The sequence below is a fragment of the Rhineura floridana genome, chromosome 3 (genome assembly GCF_030035675.1).
Source record: "Rhineura floridana isolate rRhiFlo1 chromosome 3, rRhiFlo1.hap2, whole genome shotgun sequence".
Taxonomy (NCBI): domain Eukaryota; kingdom Metazoa; phylum Chordata; class Lepidosauria; order Squamata; family Rhineuridae; genus Rhineura; species Rhineura floridana.
Window position 1 is genome coordinate 139,640,855 of NC_084482.1, and position 23,360 is coordinate 139,664,214.

General features: G+C 43.7%; 1 protein-coding gene across 2 annotated transcripts in view; it reads right to left on the reverse strand.

The window, feature by feature from the left end:
• RAF1 (Raf-1 proto-oncogene, serine/threonine kinase) overlaps positions 1-20,360 on the reverse strand; it is a 112,500-nt gene extending 92,140 nt beyond the window's left edge. For both annotated transcript variants that reach the window (XM_061618109.1, XM_061618105.1), the window contains exon 1: positions 20,177-20,360. The gene's annotated coding sequence lies outside the window, so the exon portion shown is untranslated. The remainder of the gene's footprint in view (positions 1-20,176) is intronic.
• Positions 20,361-23,360: the final 3,000 nt, after the last annotated feature.

Sequence of the window (23,360 nt, forward strand, 5' to 3'; positions counted from 1 at the left end):
CAATTGGACAAGGTATTCACAGCCAACTCTGGTGAGGACTTAAATGAGAGATAGAGCTGAGTGTCATCTGCATATTGGTGACACTGCAGCCCAAAACTCCTGATGATGGCTCCCAGCGGCTTCATATAGATGTTGAATAGCATGGGGGAGAGGATAGAACCCTGTGGCACTCCACAATTGAGAGGCCAAGGGTCTGAAACCTCATCTCCCAATGCTACCCGTTGATATCTGCCGGAGAGATAGGAACGGAACCACTGTAAAACAGTGCCTCCTATTCCTAATCCCTCCAGGTGGTTTAGAAGGATACCGTGGTCAACGGTATCGAAAGCCACTGAGAGATCCAGGAGGACGAGGAAAGTATGTTCTCCCCTATCCAACGCCCTCCTCATATCATCCTCCAGAGCGACCAAGGCTGTTTCAGTTCCGTGTCCAGTCCTGAAGCCCGATTGGAAAGGATCTAAATAATCTGCTTCCTCCAAGTGTGTCTGTAACTGTTTAGCCACCACTCGCTCAATCACCTTGCCCAAGAATGGTAGATTAGAGATTGGGCGGAAGTTGTTCAACTCTTGGGGATCCAAGGAGGGCTTTTTCAAAATAGGTTTTATCACTGCCTCCTTGAGGGCTGATGGCATTGCACCCTCTTCCTAGGATGCATTTACCACTGCCTTGATCCCTTTGCCCAGCCTTTCTTTGCAGCTCATAACAAGCCGTGAAGGGCAAGGGTCAAGCAAACAAGTGGTTGGCTTCACAGTAGAGACCACCTTGTCCACTTCATCAGAGAGAAGAGGCTGAAACTGATCCCAGCTGGCCGGAATGCAACTGGCCGCCTCTGGACCACTATCTGTAACCACGGCGTGCGGAATCATGCCCTTCAGGTGCTCGATTTTATCAGCAAAGTGTTTAGCAAATGTGTCACAGGAGGCTTTCGAATGCTCCATAGGTTCCTGAGCAACTGGACCGACCAGGCTTCGGACCACTTGGAACAACCTCCTGGGACAACACTCTGCCGACGCAATAGAGGCAGCAAAGAACTGCCTTTTTGCTGCCTTTGTTGCCCGCTGGTAGGGCGCTATTGCCGCTTTCACCAGTGTCCGATCGTCCTCAGCGCAAGATTTCCGCCACCGGCGTTCTAGTCGTCTCACCTCCTGTCTCAGACCGCGTAACCAAGGTGTATACCACGGTGCAGTCTGAGTTCTATTCAGGGGGAGAGGACATTTCGGGGCCACCCGGTCTATTGCCCTAGTGATCTCCCTATTCCACTCCATCACCAGGGTTTCGACTGGGTGTCCTTCAGACAGCTCCAAATCACCCAGCGCATTCAGGAATCCCTTTGGCTCCATCAGGCGTCTGGGGCGGACCATCCTAATAGGTCCTTGTCCCCTGCAGAGGGTACGTGGCATTGAGAGATCCATATTCACCAGATAGTGATCTGACCATGACACGGGGTTAGAAAAAACAGTTCCCATTTTCAGAACACTTCCCTCCTCTCCCGAGACAAACACAAGGTCAATAGTATGACTGGCTACATGGGTGGGACCCGTATTACTTAGGTGCAGTTCCCATGAAGTCATGGTTTCAATGAAATCCCAAGGGGCTCCAGCGAGAGTGGTCTCGGCATGCACGTTAAAGTCTCCCAGAACCAATAAGTTTGGGGAGAACAGCCGTACAGCCGAGACCACCTCGAGCACCTCGGCCAGGGAGTCTGCCGTGCAGCGGGGTGGGCGGTACACGAGCAGAATCCCTAAACTGCCCTTTGGTCCCAACCTCCAGTACATACAATCAACAAACTTGGTCTCGTGGAGAGGAGGTCTGGTGAAAACCAAGGACTCCCGATAGATGACTGCCACCCCCCTCCCCGCCTACCAATCCTTGGCTGCTGTGCATATCGGAAACCTGCTGGGCACATGGCCTCAAGTACAGGAGCTGAGGCCTCATCCAGCCAGGTCTCCGTAATACACACCAGGTCTGCATTCTCATCCAAGATAAGATCATGGATGAGCGATGTTTTCTGAACTACAGACCTGGCATTACACAGCAGCAGTCGAAGATTGGACGGAGTCTTACATCCCCCAGTTATCTTCTGGTTATGGGCAGGCCCGGAACAAGGGATGGGTATAATGCATCTATCCCTAAACTGTTCCCCTAAACTGGCGTGGCCTGCCACTAACGCCTCTCCAGGATCTGCTGCCTAGCCTTGTAATGCCATGCCCCCCCTCCTCCCACAGTACTCCCCTCCGGCCTACACATGTCCCCCTCCCCATCTGCCGATCAGGCAGGCCCCCCACCCCTAATAAAAATTAAAAATTGCCCACGCCTTCCTTGGACCAAGATAACGTTGGATCATCTCGCAGTCACTGGACCTCTTCTCCTCCTCTCCTGTCGTGGCCGGAGTGGCAACCGTCTTATTATCCTCCTTGGTCTGAAGTCCTGTTTCGCTATCGTGGCCGATGAAGGGCATGTCGAACCAAGCGCTACTGCCACGGCCCCTTTCCTCTCTCCACTATGGCCATAACGTCGAGAACAGTTTGAATATACCCAACACTAGTTGCATATATTAACTTCTCTGTTAGCTCATTTTTCGTCTTCCTTCCACTGGCTCTCACATTCAGACATTCTACCAAGCTACTCTCTAGGCAGTTGTTGCAACTATTCAACTTTCCATATGCATCAGGCTTCTTTCTTGCTCTTTTAAAACTTCCCTCTTCTGCAATCCCTTTTCTTTGTCGATTGTCATCACATCTCTTTTGCAACATTTTGCTGCCGGTTTAAACCCTTCATTCAGGGTCAAACTAGACAGGACAGGAAATCTGTGATTGGATTTCTTGCAGATCTTTTTTTAAGCTTAAAAGCCAAACACTCAAAACTGGGTTAGGATATTGATGCTGCCGTGCAAGGGCCTTTATGCCACATCACTCGAATGATCTGAAGTTCCCCCCCTGAAGGTGCTGCTTGCTCCATTGGGAGAAGCAATACAGGTACCTACGTTTTTTTCCCCCCTACAGGGCAAATAGCCTCTTCAGGATGGGAAGAAAAGGGATTTAGGTTGGTTACATGGCATGATGAAAAGAACAGGGTCAAAATACCAGATACTCTCCCTCCTCATCCCCAGCTTTTAAGCAGAAGACTGATCTCCTACCTTCTCACCTAGTTTGATCCTCACCCTTTCTTAATGAAACTCTGATCCAGCCTGAATGGCAGATTAAACCATAGATAAAAACAAAGTGTGGTTTAATCTGAACATGCAGCATGCTAGTGCACCCTGCTGAAAAGTTCTCACTCTACTCATCTTCTAAGCCTGCTGCCAGCTGGCACACTCCCAGGAAGATGTCAGAGTTTGGCTTGTCATGACATCCTAACCTAGGCTTGTGGTTAATTTCTCTCCAGACAAATCATGAAAACCAAGATTTGTTCTTAGCTTACTATTCATAGTTTGTCTGGAAAGAAACAAACCAAAAGCCCAGGTTTGGTTGTCACAACAGGCCAAGCACTGGCTTGCTTCCTGGCAATGTGGCAGCACTAGGAGCTTTTTTGGGGGAGGCACGCCACACTGTATGTTCACACTAAACCATGGTTTGTTTTTAACTATGGTTTAATGTGTCATACGGAAAAGCCCTCTGCTTACTGCTCTTACTTTCTTCTTCCTTCTAAGCCCCAATGGATTATAGGGTTGCCAGGTGTCCGCTTTTTACCTGGAGACTTGTTTTTGGGGGTCCTCACCGGGTTTCCAGGTGACTCACCTTAATCTCCAGTCTCTTAGCTTTCATTTAAAAAAAAGTTTCTCGGTGGTTATAAACCAACCCCCCCCCAACTTCTGTTACTACCGGCTGCTCTAATCCCTGCCCTTTCAGGTTTTTAGTCAATAAGTGAAGTCAGAGTTGTGATTGACAAGATCTGTTGACCCCAGGAAACAGCTAAACTCACAGTTTTGTTTTCCTGCTTGTCTCACATCAGGAATTCAGTAAGTTTTCAGCAGCATAAAGAGTACTTTATCTGTACAGGATTGGGACTTGCTTCTGATTAAACATGCATAGGATTGCACTACAACAGAAGATCACAGCAGGATCTTGGTGGGCATAAAAGTGTACATGCAGGTTTTTTTTTTAATTACTTGCAAAAATGGCATATTATACATTTTATCTTTCAAATAATTTTTGAACAGAAATTTTGAAAAGTGTACATGCTGCAGTGTTATACTTTTCTAACTAAGGAGTTGAACAAGTTTAAATTTTACTGGACTGTTAGTTTATTTGTCTTATTCATAACCTGTTTTGAAAACCTTCCCAATATGAAGCTTTTCTGGGCGTAAAGCTGCAATGCTAATTCCACATACCTGGGAGCTAACACCACTGAATTCCATAGGACTTACTTTTGAGTAGATGCGGTTAGGATTGTGCTGAAAATCAATGGGACTTTTGAGTAAACATAGAAAAGGATTGTGTTGTAAATCTTTATCTCCACCTCTGATCCTTTTTTTTAAGCAGTTAGACAGGGCTTACTTAGGTGAACTAATACTTAAAAAAAAAGTTCTGCAATGGCCAACTGGTTTTGACAATAAACTATTTTATGGGGTATATGTATTTTTACATCTCCAGTGTGTGTGTATATATGGAGTCTTTCCAACAAACCTGTGAGGTAGGACTAGAAACCAAGGCAGCTCACAACAAGAAATAAAGCCATTTAAAATCCAATAACCATAAAAACAAGTATAAACAGTTGCAAAACAGTTTAACATGGCAGGATTCTGAATTTTGGATTGGGTGAGTGAAGTTCCTTATCACTGAATTGCAGTCCTGTGCATGCTTCTCTGTCTGAATAAGCCCCATTGAATACATTGGGACTTGCTTAAGAGTAAACATGCATAGGATTGCACTTTGGGGTGGTCTTGGTCCCCCTCTGTTGTTTTCACCCCGAGGGGCAGATTAGACTGACAGATTGTGTATAGCCCATAGTCACCCAGTAAACTTTGTATCTTATTTTCATTGTAAAATTTAATTAAAGTGATCTGTATGTAGGCAAAGTGTATTAAGTGATGCAGATCCACATAGTACATTTAAAGCACATCAAAACCCACATATAAAGTGCATGACTTCCCCCAAATAATCCTGGGAAGCGTAGTTTCCCCCTTACAGTTATAGTTCCCACCACCCTGAATAAACTACAGTTCTCAGGATTCTGTGGTGGGATTCATGTGTGTTAAATGTATTATGTGGATCTGCCCTAATGCATTCATTACTGAAATGAAAAGAACAATTTTAAAAGTGACTTTTTAAAACAGGGCTGTAGCTCAGGGGTAGGGCACCTGCTTTGCATGCAAGGTCCAAAATTCAATCTTTGGAAGAGACTATGGCCTGGAATCCTGGAGAGCCAATGTTAATCCATGTCAGCAGTACTGAGCTAGATGGTACCAAATGGCCTGACTCAGTATAGAAGAGGAAGGAGACCCAAGGGCCACAGTGTTTCAGCAATTTATTTATATATTTTATTTACAACATTTATATACCGCTTTATGTAAAAAACCCTCAAAGCGGTTTACAGAAGGAATTAAAACAATAAAATTATTGGCAAAAACAGTTAAAGACAGGTATTTAAAAACAATCAAAATAATAAAAACAACAATGAGTTAAAAACAGGAAAAAACCTAATAGCTTCCATATGTCTGGGTAGGTTTGCATAAACAAAAATGTTTTTAGCAGGTGCCAAAATGAGTACAATGAAGGTGTCTGCCTAATGTCCATAGGCAGGGAGTTCCAAAGCATAGGTACTGTCACACTAAAGGATCGATTTCTTATAAGAGCAGAACAACCTGTAACATGGAAAGCACACCTTGAACTTGGCCTGGTAGCAAATCAGCAACCAGTGCAGATTTCAGAGCAAATATATTATGTGCTGATAGGGTCTCACTTATGTCAGCAATTGTGCTGCAGCATTCTGCACTAAATACAGCCCCGGGGTCAGGTTGTGCTGCATGAGGATTTCTGTGACCCTGACTGATTGGCTGCCAGGATTTTTTTTAGTTTTGGTTAGGAATCCTGACTGGTTGTGGGATGCCGAGTTTTCTGTCTTACTCATAGGAATCTTGTTGAGGTTGGTATGGTATTGCATTTAGGAAATCACCACTGTCTTTTGTTTTTCTTTTTCTATTTGCATTTCATTTACCTTTGACCTCACTCCCTTACATCCATAGAAGCAACAACAGTGATTCCATTTGGTTAGCTCAACCCCCTTAAACCCACTGATGATGCACCTTGTTATTTGCATGATGGTTGTTTTTTTGCCGAATAGTGGTAAAAGAGAATTCACATACTGGGAAGTGTGGCTTCAATGGCTGTTGTTCCCAAGCTACTGCCTGTGAAGGTAGACCAAACCATGTGTGTTCTGTCTGTCAATTATTACTCACTGGAATTGGGTTGGCTGTCAAAGTGAGTTTACAGCAGGCCACAGAGTAGGCAGGAAAGAGTAGAGAATCTTCTCAATTCTTACTCATTTCTTTCTGCAGTGAGGTGTCAAGTCTGTAAAGAAGTTTGGAGCAGACGTGTTAAAAGGCCAGTAGGGCATTCCAGGCAGGGGGTTGCCAATCCTGCTTTGATATGGATATCATTGCAGAGGATCCCTAGTCAAGCCTTACCAACAGCACAATCCTAAAAATATCTACACAGAAGTAAATCCTGCTGAGTTCTCTGGGGCTTAGTCCCTTAGTAAGTGTGTTTAGAATTTCAGCCTTCAGGGGCATAAATCTTTACTCCTGAGTGCTCCCATCCAACATCTCCACAACACTAGGCTCCTTTCTTCCTACAATGGCCTCTTGGTGACTGGCCTGGCCTGAGGGCACTTAACCCCTTCTTGCCAGAAGCAAGTAGGCTAGATTAAATGTTCCTTACCCAGGATCTCTAAGCAGGTAAGAAGGGATGATCCCATCACTTCAGCTGGACCTGGAAACATCCTCATTTAGCTAAGATTTCTATTTTAATTTCCAGTCAGTGATTTTTTTGTTTGTTTAAGGGGTATGCTCCAAGCAACTGTGATTGATGCTTAATGTATCATGCTGAAGAACATCACTAGGGTCTGCCCCATGACATCACCAGGGCACACCCCTATGACATCACTAGGATCCACCCCTGAAACCTCAGGGTTTGGGATGCTTCTGACCTGGCAACCCTAAACATATATGTCATATGCAAATATATGTAAAATTGTAAGTCTTTAAGATGTTACAAGACTCTTTGTTGGTTTTGCTGTAACACTGACTAACACGGCTACCCTTCTAGAAACTGATACACTTACATGAGTAGTTCAGCCCTCGTGGTCTGTCCAAACAATGGTTTTATTTAATAACAGAACATACAGCTGCTACCCAGTTGTGAGGAATCCAGACATCTTTACCCTCATGATCACCATCAAGGACATTTCCTTTCCTAGATCCAGCAATCTATTACTTTTAAAACTGTAGTTTTAAGCTACTACAAGCCCCCCCTCTCTACTGCTGGAATGCACATTCACCTCTTTATTATTTTTAAAGCATGATTGCACCATCATTATACCCACAGAGCAATGAACAACTAAAAATTGGAGGGAATATGACAGCAGCAATATGGAGCATGGTGAGATGGGATGATGCAAAAACTGGGTTTGTGGTAGGGTTGCCAGTTGCCTAACTGTAATTGTTCTGTGATTTGCAGGCATTAGCAGATGGTAACACTTATCTCCATGCTATGAAAAGCTTCACCTGATGCAGATTGTACTGCTGTTAAAGGCAGAGGATCAGGCCAGTCATGCTTATTTCTGATCAACCCTAGATTGTGAGAAGATGCTGAGACTTTTAGAGTATTTGGTTGGACGGGGGTGGGGGTGGGGGGTGGAGGGCATTTAATTGGCTTACTGGCAAAGGTCAATACCTGTGCAATAGTTTGCAAAGTGCAAAGAGTCTTGCCTAAGAACAAGGATTAGAACTTGAATGACCTGTTACAAGATCCATTCCAGTCCTAAAATTATATATGCTAATTATTGCACCTAATTTGCACAGTGAGGGATGGGTGGAGATTTTTTACTCATCTACAGAACAATCCTATGGATGTTTGCTGGGAAGTAAGTCCTATTGACCTCAATAAGGCTTGCACCCAAGTTCAGTGGGTATAGGATGGTAGCCTGGAGCATTTCAAGCAGGATTGCTAACTTCTTTTTGGCCCTGCTCCTGTGCCTTTAGCAACAGCCTAAGATACTGACATCTAAGCAGTTAAACTTTTCTCTTCTCTTTGTCTTTAGGCCAGACCACACATTTGGTCAGGCTAGGGAAATTGTCTCTCACTCTTTTAGGATTGTTTGTTTTTTAATGTTGGTTTGTATTTTGCTGTACTATTGGGCAGTTAAAAAAAAGCAATTTATTGCAAGCGACAGGAAGTATGCAAAATTAAAAATGGTGGATATAGTGCCCAGATGTGAAAATTCTGGAATATAGCAACCTTAACCATATGATTCTCTTCACGTTGCAGTATCAATTAAATGCAAAATAAATATCTGCAGTGTAAGAAGAGGCATTGCCAGAGAGATAGATCTGCACGTACCACCACAGCTCAGAAAAACCACATACATACGCCATAAAACCTGTAGTGGCTGCAAATGCCTTGCCACTACGTGATCTAGATCCATCTCCTAATATACCATTTCTCAACTTTAGAGGTGCTTTTCAAATGCAGCTTAGTTTATTGTGCTGACTCAAGCGAGAAACGGCTAAGTGACATTTTGCCTTGCCCAGATGCAGTAGCAATTAATCATCTGTCGTCTCATTTGAATCTAAAAAAAAGTTTGTCATTTCAAAACCAAAGCCATGCACAGTTCTCACTGCCCCTCCTATTTCTTCTCCTGGAATTTGGAACACAGCCGAACTTCCCAGAATGCTGTTCAGCTGGTTTCAGTGCGACTGATCATAATGACCTGATCCAATTATGTTGTATTTCTTTCCCTTTTGAACTCCTTAACTAACCTGTAATTTTTCCTCTCACATGCCCAAAGCTAAATGAAGCAGCTGATATACCCAAAGAATTTCTAACCTACCGCTGCTGACTATATTGGGAGTTGACATCACCTAAAGTGACTACCAGAGGGCTGTAACTAGGCTTCAGATTTAGGTTAAACAAGGCTTTTCAGGTCATAGAAGGATACAGATCTACAAGTATGCCTGTCCACTAAAGTGCTGAGACTGTAAATCAGTATTTCTCTAACCACTTAAGGTCCTGGAGTGTCTGGAAGAAAAGATCCCATCAATTAAAAAATGTAGCTGCAGATGTTTAAGAGGTACTTAATGGATTTTAATGCAGTATTCAGTAATGACTTACTGGGCTCAAGGAACAATAAACTTAAGATGAGACATAATATACACTGAACAATTTCACGTAAATTGGTTTCCATTCATAGGCTGAGCCCAATCTAGGTCTAAACTTAAATTGACTCTTACACCAGGGGTAAGAGAAAAATCAACTCATTTGAAATGTGGTGTTGGAGAAGAGCTTTGCGGATACCATGGATTGCAAAAAAGACAAATAATTGGGTGTTAGAACAAATTAAACCAGAACTGTCACTAGAAGCTAAAGTGATGAAACTGAGGTTATCATACTTTGGACACATAATGAGAAGACATGATTCATTAGAAAAGATAATAATGCTGGGAAAAACAGAAGGGAGTAGAAAAAGAGGAAGGCCAAACAAGAGATGGATTGATTCCATAAAGGAAGCCACAGACCTGAACTTACAAGATCTGAACAGGGTGGTTCATGACAGATGCTCTTGGAGATCACTGATTGATAGGGTCATCATAAGTCGTAGTCAACTTGGAGGCACATAACAACAACAAACACCAAGGGTGGCAAATCTTCAGATCCTTTATCTGTCCCCACCTACATGGGCCAACTTTGACAGGTTAGTGGGACAACCCACCTGTTAATCACCTCACATCATTATGACATCAGATGACTGACAAGTGGGTTGTCCTGCCCACCTGTCAAAGTCCCTTGTGCAGTGCTTCCCAACCCACCAACTGGTTGTCTGGTACTTGGAAACTGCAGCAGAAGGGGCCTTGGCAGCTCTACTCTTTGCACTTTGCAAGCATCACACAGAGCTGGCAAAGCTGCTTTCTGCAAGCATCAGAGGTGCAGTCAAGCTCCCCACGAGGAACTCGGTTGTACAACCCATTCAGCAAGCTGGAAGTCACAGCTCATCAGGTGATGTGCAGCAACTGCAGCCCTGCTTTCTGCAGGATTGGCTACACAATCGGGTTCCTCACAAGGAACTTGTGCAGCCGATCCAACCGTGTCTCTACCTGGCCCACGCCTGACATCCTATATAACTGTCCTACACTAAAGGTGGGGAATCTGCAGCCTTTTAGATGTTATTGGACTACAGTTCCAATAATCCCCAAATGTTGGCCATGATGGCTGGGGCCAACAGGAGTTGGGGTTTCCCATCCCAGATACACAGAACGTGCAGCTCATTTGAGAAGTCATCCATGTGAAAATTGCATCCCTCGTCAAAATGTACTATATCCAATACAAAGACTGAGTGCAAGTCTTATTTTTGTAGTGGCAAGTTTTGACATGAGGCACAGTTTTCAGATGGGCAGACTTTCAAACAAGGAAAGCCCTACAGCAGAGATGAAAAGCCTATGTGGCCCTCCAGATGTTGTTGGTCTCCAATTCCCATTGCTCCTGACCAATGGCCATGCTGGCTGGGACTGATGGACTTTGGAGTCCAACAAGGTCTATAGGGCCAAAGACTCCCTATCCCAGGTCTGATCTATCAAGGCTCTTCTTACGTTGACAGTGATTGCCAATATAAAGATGTCTGAAATCCCCACAACAAAGTAACACCTATATTTTTAGTGTTCAATAAAATCATTATTTGAACTGACCCAGTGGTTTAGGTAAATCAAACTTGCCTTAAAGGTTCAGGAGCAGGGCAGCTATTTTTTCTAGTCAGTTGGCAACCCTATTCTATCCAGTGTTTTGTTTCTAATGCAAGAAATGCCAGAGTTAAAACCTCCAACTCTCCCATAAGGGTTCTTACTCTCAAGTGTGGAAGCTGTGAAGGAAAGACATTTCCATATACCTTAAGACACTCATTAGTTCCAGAGCTGATGCTTTCAACTTTAACTCCCACCACTGCCCATCTGGAGGGCCCTAGGCTGGAGAAGGTTGTTGTGTGCCATTAACAATGCTTTTGATGAGGTCATGCCATTCCCCACACTGGTTATAGGCAGAGGACAACGCTACTGGATGCAAGGTACATATTCATTAGGGTTGCCAGGTTGGAACCATCCAAAAAAGTGAGAAAACAGGGGCGGGCCCTAGTGACATCACGGGGCGGGCCCTAGTGATGTCACTAGGCATGATACATTAAGTATCAACCACAGTTGCTTGGAGCATACCATTAAAAAAAATTTATCTGATTGGAAATTAAGATAGAAATCTTACCTAAAAGAGGGTGTTCCCATGTCCAGCTGAAGTGACAAGGTCATTCCTTCTCACAAGCTTAGAGAGCATGGATGCAAAATGGCAATGGACTGCCTACAAGTCGATCCAGATTTATGATGACCCTATGAATAGGATTTTCATGGTAAGTGGTATTCAGAAGGGGTTTACCATTGCCTTCCTCTGAAGCTGACGCAGTGACTGGCGCAAGGTCACCCAGTAAACTTCATGGCTGTGTGGGGATTCAAACCCTGGTCTCCCATGTTGTAGTCCAACACCTTTAGGGAACATTTAATCTAGCCTACTTGCTTCTGGCAAGAAGGGTTTATGTGCCCTCAGGCTAGGCCAATTACCAGAAGGCAATTGTAGGAAGAAAGGAGCCTAGTGTTGCAGAGATGATAAGATGGGAGCACAGATGGATGCTATTGAAAAGAGTCTTCTCAGTGGTTGACTCACCTCCTTTCACTCTGAGTGCCTCCAATGGGCAGGAAAGGACAAGGAAGCATGTTAGAAGACTCTTCTCAGTGGCTAACACACTCCCCTTTCATTCTGATTGGCTTGTAGGATACTGGAGACATAGGGACCCTGCTGGGACCATGCTCCCCCAAAAGTAAGGGATCTAAGGCCCCCTGAGACCCCGGACAACTACACCCCTGCACCCCAGTCTCAAATCTTTGGACATACTCCCAAATGTAACCAAAGGTGCCCAGCTCTAATTGCAGTTGTTCCATCCTGCACACATCACTCACCACCCCTCTTCTTCGCCTTAACTCTTGTCTTCTCCATGGTCAAGGTTTGGACTAAATTCCTTAGGGGCAGGAACTTGCCTCTTTTGCTGCTGTTGTACATCGATGGCACTCCCTTATCCCTAACTAATTAAATAATCACAAGCATTAATCAGAGAAGGAGCACAGCAGCAAGAGAGAGAAGGAGAAACAAAGGAACACAGAGAGGGAAACAGAGAGAACATGTTGGCATATGGCAAAAAATAAAAAACAGGTCCCACTAGGCTCAATGAAAGGCAGCTTTGTCCGAATCTCAAAGTTTATTTTATTTGTGGCAAGGCCCACCTCTCTAGGAAATATCCAAGGTGGATCATAACCAGAGTGGAAGAACATACCCTCAGCAGTTTTTTAAAAATGCAAATTATCAAATAAAACCCAAGACTATCTGAAAAGCAACAACTTGTAGATTGATCTGCACAACCCTCTGGGTGTCTACTGGGAAGGGCTCCTGCCTGCAGGAAGGGCGGGATATAAATCTAATAAATAAATAAATAAAACAAAGTAAGCGGCAGGGAATTCGATTGGGTTTACTTTACTCACTGCCCCAAGTATATAGGATTACCTGGGAGTAACCTCAATGGGGTTTGCTTTCCGAGTTGGCACACACAGAATTGCACTGCAAAAACGGTGCCAGCAGGGTAGAAAAGGAGGCGAGGCCGGCAAAACCAGCCCAACCCAAGGAAGGGTGAGGCGGGCTACGGTCCGATCAGGGCGCGCGTGTATGTGCCAAAGTGCAGAGGGAGCGCAGCCTGCCCGGGAGCACCCTTGCGCAGCAGGAAGGGAGAAGGTGGCCCTTTGGGGCAGCGGCCACTGGGGAAAAGCCGGCAGAGGGATAGCTGCGATCAGGTCCCGGCCGGATGGGGGCCTGCGTGTTGACCTCGCCTTGAACCCAGGCCAACAGAGGGCAGAAGTGCCGGCAACGCTCCCTCCTTGGCCGGCGTGAAGCGCCTGGCCGGCACCTCCGGCAGCAGAAGGCAGCGAGCAGCTCAACAGCGGCAGCTAGTTCCTTTTCCCAGCAGGTTCCAGGCCTGATCTGGGTGGATCCCGCCTCCTTCTCAACCCTAGAAGCGGATCTCCCGGAGCTCGCCTCCCTGCCAAACCTGGGACCCTCGTGCCTGCACGGCCCAGCCCAGACACCACTGCCGCCCAACTTCCCCGGCCGCACTGGAGACAGCCACGCTCCTCAGCCCAACTCCCTTGCCTGCCTGCCTGCTTCTCTGGCTTTGGCACCTCTCCCGGCTCCACTTCAGACAGGCTGAAGCACATTTCTTCTGTCCACCAATCACAGAAGACTTCCGCTTGCTCCCCCCGTAAAGTCCGCAAAAGCCAGAGATTAAGGGACATACGGGTGAGTCTGGCCAGAGGTCACAAGAGCAAGGGCTGGGCCGGAGTCTCTGGCGGGATGCCGGAGATCTGGTAACTCTAATATTCATCCTCTTTGATAGTGTTTGCTCTGGTTCTTGTTTATATTTATTTACAGGAATAATCTTCAGTGTGCAAATGTAAAGCCATTTATTGTAACCTTACAATACAACTGCATGCATTACAGTGCAGACATGCCTTTAAGAAGAAACACAAGACCTGCTGCTTATATAAGGTGACAAAAGGCACCAATTGGCTGATGCTAACACTTCCTACATCGGCCAATCAACGTTTAGGAGGGGATGTACTGACTGCTAACTAGGCAATGTCTAACATGATGATGTAAGCCAATCTTCCAAGGGCATTGCAGCATCAATGAGGAATAGATTTGCACACATTTTCACTGCATGAGCACTATAAGTGCTAGTTTTGACCAATAAATTAGAGAAGGCTTTGCCAAGCTGGTGCCCTCTAGATGTTTTGGACTGCAAATCTTGTTCTGTGTTAGTGTCTAGAATTCCAATTCAATGTGAAGGCCAAGCTTCCCATGGTAGGTAGGATCCTGAACATTTTTCTGCTGTGGTTCAAGTGCTTTTACCAACTCCACAACAACTAGAAATTTGGCAGATAAAGCTGTTCCTGGTATATGCAAATATAATGGTGAGATGGGGAGAAGATTACCTACCAGATGTCTGCTTGTTAAGGATACTAAAACCATGGCAGTAAATATGGGTCCTCAGTTCCTTTTAATGTACACAGTGTGACATGCCAATACATACTGATAATACAAAAGAATCCCTCATTGAGCAATTATTTGTGGAGAGTTATTTCAATGAAGAATTAGGGACCAGCATGTTCCTTTTCCAGAATATTTTTTATGTTCCAGCAACTTTACTGTGAGGCTATAATGGAGAGGGAGCTAGTGTGTCAGAATATAAGAAGAGCCTGCTGGATCAGGCCAGTGGCCCATCTGATGCAGCATCCTATTCACATAGTAGCCAACTGGATGCCTATGGGAAGCCTACAAGCAGGACCTGAGTGCAAGAGCACTCTCCTATCCTGCGGTTTCTGGCAACTGGTATCTGAAAATGGAGACAGAGAATAGCTTTCATGGCTAGTAGCCACTGATAGCCTTATCTTCCATGAATTTGTCTAATCCTCTTTTAGGCCCATCACTGCCTCTTGTTGGGAGCAAATTCCATAGTTTAACTATGCACTGCATTAAGAAGTACTTCTTTCATCTGTCCTGAATTTTCCAACATGCAGCTTCTTTAGATGTCCACGAGTTCTAGTGTTAGGAGAGAGGGAGAAAAACCTTTCTCTATCCATTTTTTCCATGCTCTGCATAATTTTATACACTTCGATCATGTCACCTTTTACTCACCTTTTCTCTAAACTAAAAGGCCCAAATGCTTCAACCTTTCCTCATACGGGAGTTGCTCCATCCCCTTGATCATTCTAGCTGCCCTTTTCTGAACCTCTTACAACTCTACAATATATTTTCTGAGGTGAGGTGACCAGAACTATACATGGTATTCCAAGTGTGGCTGCACCACAGATTTGTATAATGGCATAATGATGGACTCATCTACATGCGAGCATTTCTTTGTAGCAAATACACTGCTTTTACCTTTGTTATTCATTTGCACCATTCACAGTTCCTGGTCAATGGCAGCTGTCAGTCAGTTTTCTCATTCACACAAGTAGGCATTCCTCTGGGAAGAATTAGTCTCACTGTTTCCTTGTGGCCCCGCCCTCTAATTATTAATTTCCACTCCCTCTGGTTGCTAGGTGACCAAACATGCTCAGTCTGTTCTACCAGCTGCTGCAGGTTCCTTTAAAAAAAACCCAGAAGTGTGAATGTCTAAATTTTCCCTGCCTATGGTTGGTAGGGTACAGATGAAATACAAATCTTTGTTTGAGCAGTGTTATCCTTTTGCACACAAGTTAGGGGGGAAAGAAAATAAAGGCACCATTTGCAGCAACATAAAAAGGGCCAGCAGAATGGAGGAGAGCAGCCAGAAGTTGCTTGTCAGCCCACAGGAAGCAAAATGAAAGAAGGGAGGAGGAGATAGTGGGTGCGGAGACGGGAACAACTGACACACCCACCTAAAAACAGTGAAGCAAAGCACCTACATGGAGGAGGAAAGCAAAGCCAACATGTATTTTTCTCCCCTTTTCTTATCATCAGTGGATTGAGTTAATAGGATTTACAGGGGGGAAAGTGCATGACTGTTTCTATTTGCCAGTAACATCATGTGAACCAACCATGTAAATTTACAGGAAATGTGAATAGCACCAAACACACAGTAAACCACTGTGTAGATGAGCCCAATATTAGCTGCTTTATTTTCAATACCTTTCCTAATGATCCCTAGCATAGAATTTGCCTTTTTCACACAATGGGTTGACATCTTTATCGAACAATACACTATGACGCCAAAGTCTCACTCCTGATCAGTCACCTTCAGTTTAGACCCCATGAGAGTGAATGTGCAATTAAGAATATTTGCTCCAATTAGAGATGGGATGCATTGGTCAGTGCCAGTTCAAAAGCATTCCATTGACCTAACAGCCGAGTTACAATTCAAGTTCATTCTTTGTCCACTAGCCACTGCTTTTACAGATGTTTTCCCCTTCCAAAAATATAGATATTAATATCAATATTTTGAAAGGAAATATCAATAACATTATAATTCTTAATACTGATATTTTAAAGGCAGATTTTTTTAAAAGTGAATTAATGGAAAATTCAGCACCAAATCTGAATTGGGCACAATTCTAGCACAACCCTAGTTCCAATATGCATAACTTTACATTTGTTTACACTGAATTGCATTTGTCATTTTACTGGCCATTCACACAGTTTGGAGAGGTCCTTTTGGAGCTCTTTGCAATCCCTTTTTGCTCTAACAACCCTAAACAATTTAGTATCATCAGCAAACTAGGGTTGTTAGCACATCAGTTGCCTACAGCAAAGCGTTTCCATTTGCCACACCTGGAGGGGCAACGGGTTGATCTGTCATTCAGTTGCAAAATCTCTTCAAAAGAAATTTTAAAAATGCACTCAAGCTGATTCCACTAATTTTACAGTAAAAAATGGCGAGGTTTGATTAGCATTGTGTGCCGTCATTTTCAGAAAAAAGAGGTGGACAGAACAGTGAGTGTCTCTCTACCCTAGGCCACCTCACTACTCATCCTTGCCTCTAGATCATTTCGGAACAAGTTAAAAAGCACAGGTCCCAATACCGATCCTTGGGGAACTCCACTTTCTACATCCTTCCACTGGAGGAACTGTCAATTCATTCCTACTCTATGCTTTCTGTTTCCTAGCCTTTGCACCTACTAACAAGATAGAGATGATAAAAATTTTCAACTTTATAGGGTTGTTGCAAGGATTTCTGAGATGATGTGTAAAATCCTTTGAACAGTTGAAATGTATTATATAAATCTATTTATTAAATTCATATCCCACCCTTCCTCCCAGTAGGAGCTCAGGGCAACAAACAAAAACACCAAAAACACTCTGAAATATATTAAAAACAGACTTTAAAATATATTAAAACAAAATATTTTCAAAAACATCTTTAAAACAACCCATCTTTAAAAACATCATTAAAAGCAATTCCAGTACAGACGCAGACTGGGATAAGGTCTCTACTTAAAAGGCTTGTTGAAAGAGGAAGGTCTTCAGTAGGTGCCGAAAAGGTAACAGAGATGGTGCCTGTATAATATTTAAGGGGAGGGAATTCCAAAGGGTAGGTGCCACTAAACTAAAGGTCTGTTTCCTATGTTGTGCAGAACAGACCTTCCAATAAAATGGTATCTGCAGGACGCCCTTGCCTGCAGAGTGCAGTGATCACCTGGGTATGTGAGGGGTAAGGCAATCTTTCAGGTATCCTGGTCCCAAAGCTTATAGGACTTTGTACACCAAAACCAAAATCTTGAACTTGGCCCAGTAACTAATGGGCAGTAATACAAAGTATTATTATAATGAGGCACAGCTAACACTTATTATGCCCCAGGTAAATACTAGGGTGATACTCATGACTAGGGATACTGGCTGGCTGTGTTTTGCACTATTTCAAACACTATTTCCAGCAACAATGTGCAAGATCAGTTTCCACAACAAAGTGAAAGGTTTTGGATTAGGAAAATTCCAGGCATTATAATCTTGCACATACAATTAATCAATCTATTAGGTCCCTTAACATTAATTTTAATTTATTTTATATGACAAGATTTCTGTACTGCTTAATTGAGAAAAACGTCTAAGCAGTTTACACAACAATTCCATGATTAAGAACAGATTGGAAAGTTATTGTCATGCCCCCCTCAGAGGACTCATTCGAGGAGGAAGAGGAATGGGAGACCACAGACCCAGGAGAGGGACCAAGCAAGGAGACAGCTCAGGATCCTTCCCCCGAGGGAGCCTGCCTGTCAGAGTCGGGAAGCGACCAGGAGGCTGCCCCTTCCCCAGCAGAGAGAAGATGCCAACAAGTGTTGCAGTAATGAAGGTAATCAGCTCAATTAAGGAGCAGGGTTGCTCACAAGAACACAGGCTGATTGAAAGCACCTGGGCTCAAATGCCGAGCATAAAAGACTGGAAGGAAAGGGAGACTTCTTGCTAGACTCAATGTCAAGCCTTGCTGCAGACATTGCTCTGGCTTCCTTGTTGACCCGTGCCTTGGCCCTGACCTACCTGATTGGATCTCTTGGTTTCTGGACCTTTGGACTACCTTAAGGACTCAACTCCCTTGCATCCTCCTTAGGCGCTTCCCAAATGGTACACACCTTGGCTGGACCCTGGTTCCTCCTGTCTACCAGATTTATGGTCTGGCCGGCATCTGGTATCTGTTAATAAAGTGCTAGCCGCTGTGAACCCACCGTGTTTGACAGTTATAAACATCCACAGGCAAGTTAGAACAACAACAACACTGGATCTGAGGCAACATCCACTTCTAGCACAGAAAGTAACTTGTGAACTACCCTTCCGTGTGTCTAGAAGAGACTCTACCTGAGCCTGGCCACAGTATAAACCGTGGACTCGATTGTCTATAGCGTGAGAGGTACCAGGGAATTTCATACTAGCATAGACCTGCTTATATTGCGCTGTTGTCAATGCAATCAAGATACGAAATTAACCTAACTCTACCCAGAGCTTGGAAAAGTTACTTTTTTTGAACTACAACTCCCATCAGCCCCAGCCAGCATGGCCACTGGATGGGGCTGATGGGAGTCGTAGTTCAAAAAAGTAACTTTTCCAAGCTCTGACTCTACCACTCTTTCAACATACATATTTCAATCCCATACAAGTCTCTCTGCATTCAAGGGCGAAATAGATACCAATGCACCATGACACAAAACCTAATGATGGAGGAATAAAATGGGGTGTAACTTAGTAGTAGAGCACATGCTGTGCAAGCAAAAGGTCTCTGGTTTAATCCCTGATGTCTCCAGGTACAGCTGGGAAAGGCTCCTGCCTGAAACTCTGCAGAGGCACTGCCAGTCAGTGTTGACAACAGAGACCCAGGTGGTGAACACACTAGTTGCCAGATGAAAGTGTTTCCATTAGCCATACCTGGAAGGGCAACAGGATGATCTGCTGATCAGTTGGGAAATCTCTTTCAAGCTGAATTTAAAAAAAAAACGCACTCAGGCTGCTCCCACCAGGTTTTATAGTAGAAAGGGGTGGTCTTTGACTAGCATCATGTGCCTCCATTTTTAAGAGAGAGGTAGAGACACACTGGAATTGGCAAGGCACTGAGTGTGTTTCTACCCTAAACATATGTTAGTTAAAGAAAGGCACTCCACACATGATCAGACAAACTCCTTCCTGCTACTTCATAAATCCCAGAGCTAATAGCACAAGTTCAGATTCAGTTTTGTTGATAAAATTTGATTGATATGCATCAAGTTATCTCAAGTTCACAAGTGACACTGGTGGTGGCGATCCATATTGTTTAAATGGCAATTGGTGAAGACAAAATCATAGAAAGGAGAAGCTTTTTCCTCTTCCTCTCAATTTCATGTGCATTCCTACAAGTTTAAATGTTATTCTTGAATTATTACAGATGCATGAAATGCAAGAGCCAATCTGATTACTGCTTGCAAAAATGATTCCTCCTTCAGAGAAGCAACTCGAGGTTATATGATGCAGTAGGCAAGCAGTGGACTCCCTGATAAAGGGAGCAGGTCAGTGAAAAAAGAAATGGATCTAATAAAAAACACACCCCAATCGCTAATGTTATGATAGCATAAGCCTCACACTAGAAATGTATGTATCCCACCAGTTGTTTCATTTTCTCCCCTAGAAGAGAATAAAAACATAATACATTGCACAATAGTTACAAAATATGCTACATAAGCATGGCTACCTAGTCATTTTCAGACTAGCTTGATGAGTACAGTACTAATTATCAACAGCAATAACCCCTGGCATGTAATATTGACAGATTCTAGGAAATATTACCTTTACTTTTTCACAACTCACAAGAGAAAATCCAACACTATACAAATTTAGGAATATTTATAAAAGCAACTTCTCCACCACCTATGCATACTGAGACTTACCAGTGGGAGTCTGGAAAGTCTCATGCCTCTGATAGAGAACTAATAAAAAAGCCTTCTCACAATGGCATCTTATTTGCTTTGAGGTCTAACGAACTAGCTCCACAGAACTGGCAGATCAGAAAACAAGGTGCAGCTGACGTTGACTCTAAGCACGAGGTTGGGAGAAAGGGCCCCAGACTGACAGCTGAATTTGCCTTTCTCAGATCCCCATGCAGATTAGCTAGAGACACTCAAGCTGATCAAATGGCTGGTGCAAACTAAAAAAGCAGTAAAGCCACAACATCAATTTAAATGCCATCCAAGATATTCACATTTTCTCTGTAGCTGCTACATGTCTTTTACAATCTGTCTTGCAATTTTTCCCACTCTTTTATCCTCCCTATGAGCGCCCACGACCTCAATTTTGAAAGCTGGCTTTCCTTGACTTTATGCTTTTCTCACTGTTTTATTTTTAGATTGTCAATTTAATACAGTGGTTTGCAAAGGCTGCATGACACCAGCAAATGTAACTGTATCCCAAGTCCCTGAGTGCCAGAAATTGCGGCCTCGATCAGTATGCTGCTGAGGGCATCAACTTTAAGGCTCTGGGAAAAGGAAAAGCATTTGAAATCTCCATTTTACATCTAGGCCTAGAGCCAAAAGAGAGAAGGGATCAGCGAAAGAAAAAAGAGCTCTAGATGTCAGGGTGGCAGTAGGATTTATTTATTTATTGCATTCATATCACACCTTTTCCCCAAGGAGCTCAAGGTGATGTCTGTGGTTCTCCTCCTCCTCATTTAATCCCCACAACAACCCTGTGAGGTAAGTTAGGCTGAGAGGCTGTGAGTGGCCTAAGGTCACTCAGTGAGCTTCATGGCTGAGTGTGCATTTCAACCCTGGTCTCCCAGGTTGTAGTTCAACACTCTAACCACTATACCACACTGCATACTTGCTGGTGCAAAAGAGAGGAAAAGGTCCAAAAGACTGACAGCAATCCACATACGCCTGAGCATTTGGGGCTAGTGCAGCCTTTCATCTGTTGCTTTTATTTTAATACGGTTACTTTCAAAAATATCTTGGGATTTTAATATTTTATATCATTTATTTGTTGTAACCCGCCTTGGGAGGTATGCTCCTTAAAAGGCAAGCTAGAAATCTAAATAACAACAATATACCACCTCAGCTGAAATGGGGATGCAGACTAAGAAGCAGCATGAGATGCTGCAAAACTGGTCTCTTAAACTTAAAAGGTGGAGGTGGTGAGGTTGCTGGAGGTTCACATCCATCAGCTGCTTGATGGGACATTTGGAGGATATATAGTAGAAGTGGGGGGGAATTTCAGCCTAAGGGCCACATTCCCTTCTGAACAATCTTCTAGGGGGCCACATACTAGTGGTGGACATGCCAGTGGTGGACAGGGCTACTGGCACAAGCAGGTACAGTGAAGGCTGGTCCATTGGAACAACCACCAAGTGAAATGCCAAGCCGCATTTTTCCAAAGTCTCAAAGACACACTCTTTCTGTCCCGCACATCCTTCTATAATCCATTTGAATTAGACAGGCTCCTGTTTCTGTCAAACTTCAATTCTCTGGCCAATCAGCTCTCTGCACGACTCAGCCAATCTCAATCCAAAAGTATTGCTATGGGCTGGAGGTCCCACCTGTCTGTCTCCAGGCAGATTACACGATTGTAAATTTGTATCTTAATAGAGCTAATAGCTCTTAGCCATGTTTGTGCAGTTTTCCCATCTCTCCAGTTGTCATGCTGGCAATCCAGCTACAGAATCCAACTTTAGCAGATCTATCACTTTGGTAGACCCAGGAGCCAATACATCTGTTCTGAGCATGCTCAGAACTGTTTCCTAAAAGACCACAGCTAGACCCCAAGAGTGTGTTTGTTTCTTTCTGCTTGCTTTTTTTCTTTCATCACCTTTTTGTGTGAGTGACCACCACTCACACTGCGAGTCTCTTGTTTGTAATTTTTTTTTACTTATAACATTTTTATTTTATGGATGGGGATATTGGGAGGACTTAAATTATTATTTTTTAAAATGTGTTTGCTAATCCTGGAATAGTAAAGCCTTATACCGGGGGGGGGGGGAAAGAGCGGGCTTTCTTCAAAGGCATGCTGGGGCGTGTATTTCTTTTTGACCGTCAGTGGATGTTTTGGAATCATCTTATTAAATACAAACAGAGATTCCTCATTTGTGAGAAAAGTGCAGTCTGTACATGCTCATGCCATTTATTTCTGAGGCTCATAATTCCTAATCATGCCTGCATATTTTGCTTCTCAGAAAACCAACTGTCAAGAGCTTTGCCTTTACACTTTTTTATTTATAAAGATAGCCCATCAGAAGATCCGGAGACCTAATTTAAAATGCCTTATTTTTCACACAGATTCATTGTATAGTATTGGGCATGTTACACTAGCACATTTTCAATCAAAGGGATAGCCAACTAGCCATGGCTTACAGCAAAAACAAAACAGTGTAGCAGCACTTTAAAGGCTGTTTTACACTTTCATGGATTACCAAGAATGATGCTCTGATGAAGTGAATTGTAGCCCAATAAATCTTATGACATAATACATTTGTAGTCTTTAAGGTGCTACTGCTGTTCTTTTTGTTGTTTTGCTAAAAATGTATTATGCTCTACTTTACAGGATTGTTGTGAGGATAAAAGACTATAAAACACTTCGGCTAATTTGAAATGATATTACAAAATGTAGGATGGCGTAGGGGATGGTTCAAATGAAAACTCAGAGTGCAGAGCCTATATGTAATACATAGATTGCACCCTGCCTGCACACCCCACCCAAGGAAGCCTGTCCTAGCAGACAGCCACATATTGGATTGGACCCTTAAGCGCAGCACTTTACTTTTCCCCATATGAATGGCAGCCAGTCACTTATATGTGGGAAGATTTTTTTAAAGGCACACACAAATACTGAGGGTGAGAGTTACACCCATCCCTTGCCTCTGGCAGAGCTTGGAAAAGTTACTTTTTTAAAACTACAACTCCCATCAGCCCCAGCCAGCATGGCCACTGGATTGGGCTGATGGGAGTTGTAGTTCAAAAAAGTAACTTTTCCAAGCTCTGGATTTGCTGAAGACCTACATGTAAAGTCCAATGTCTGCAGGCCTGAATACCTGGGTTCTGTCCTAGATGCTTTTTTTCCCCTTTGATTTTTATGGATTTTTTTTTC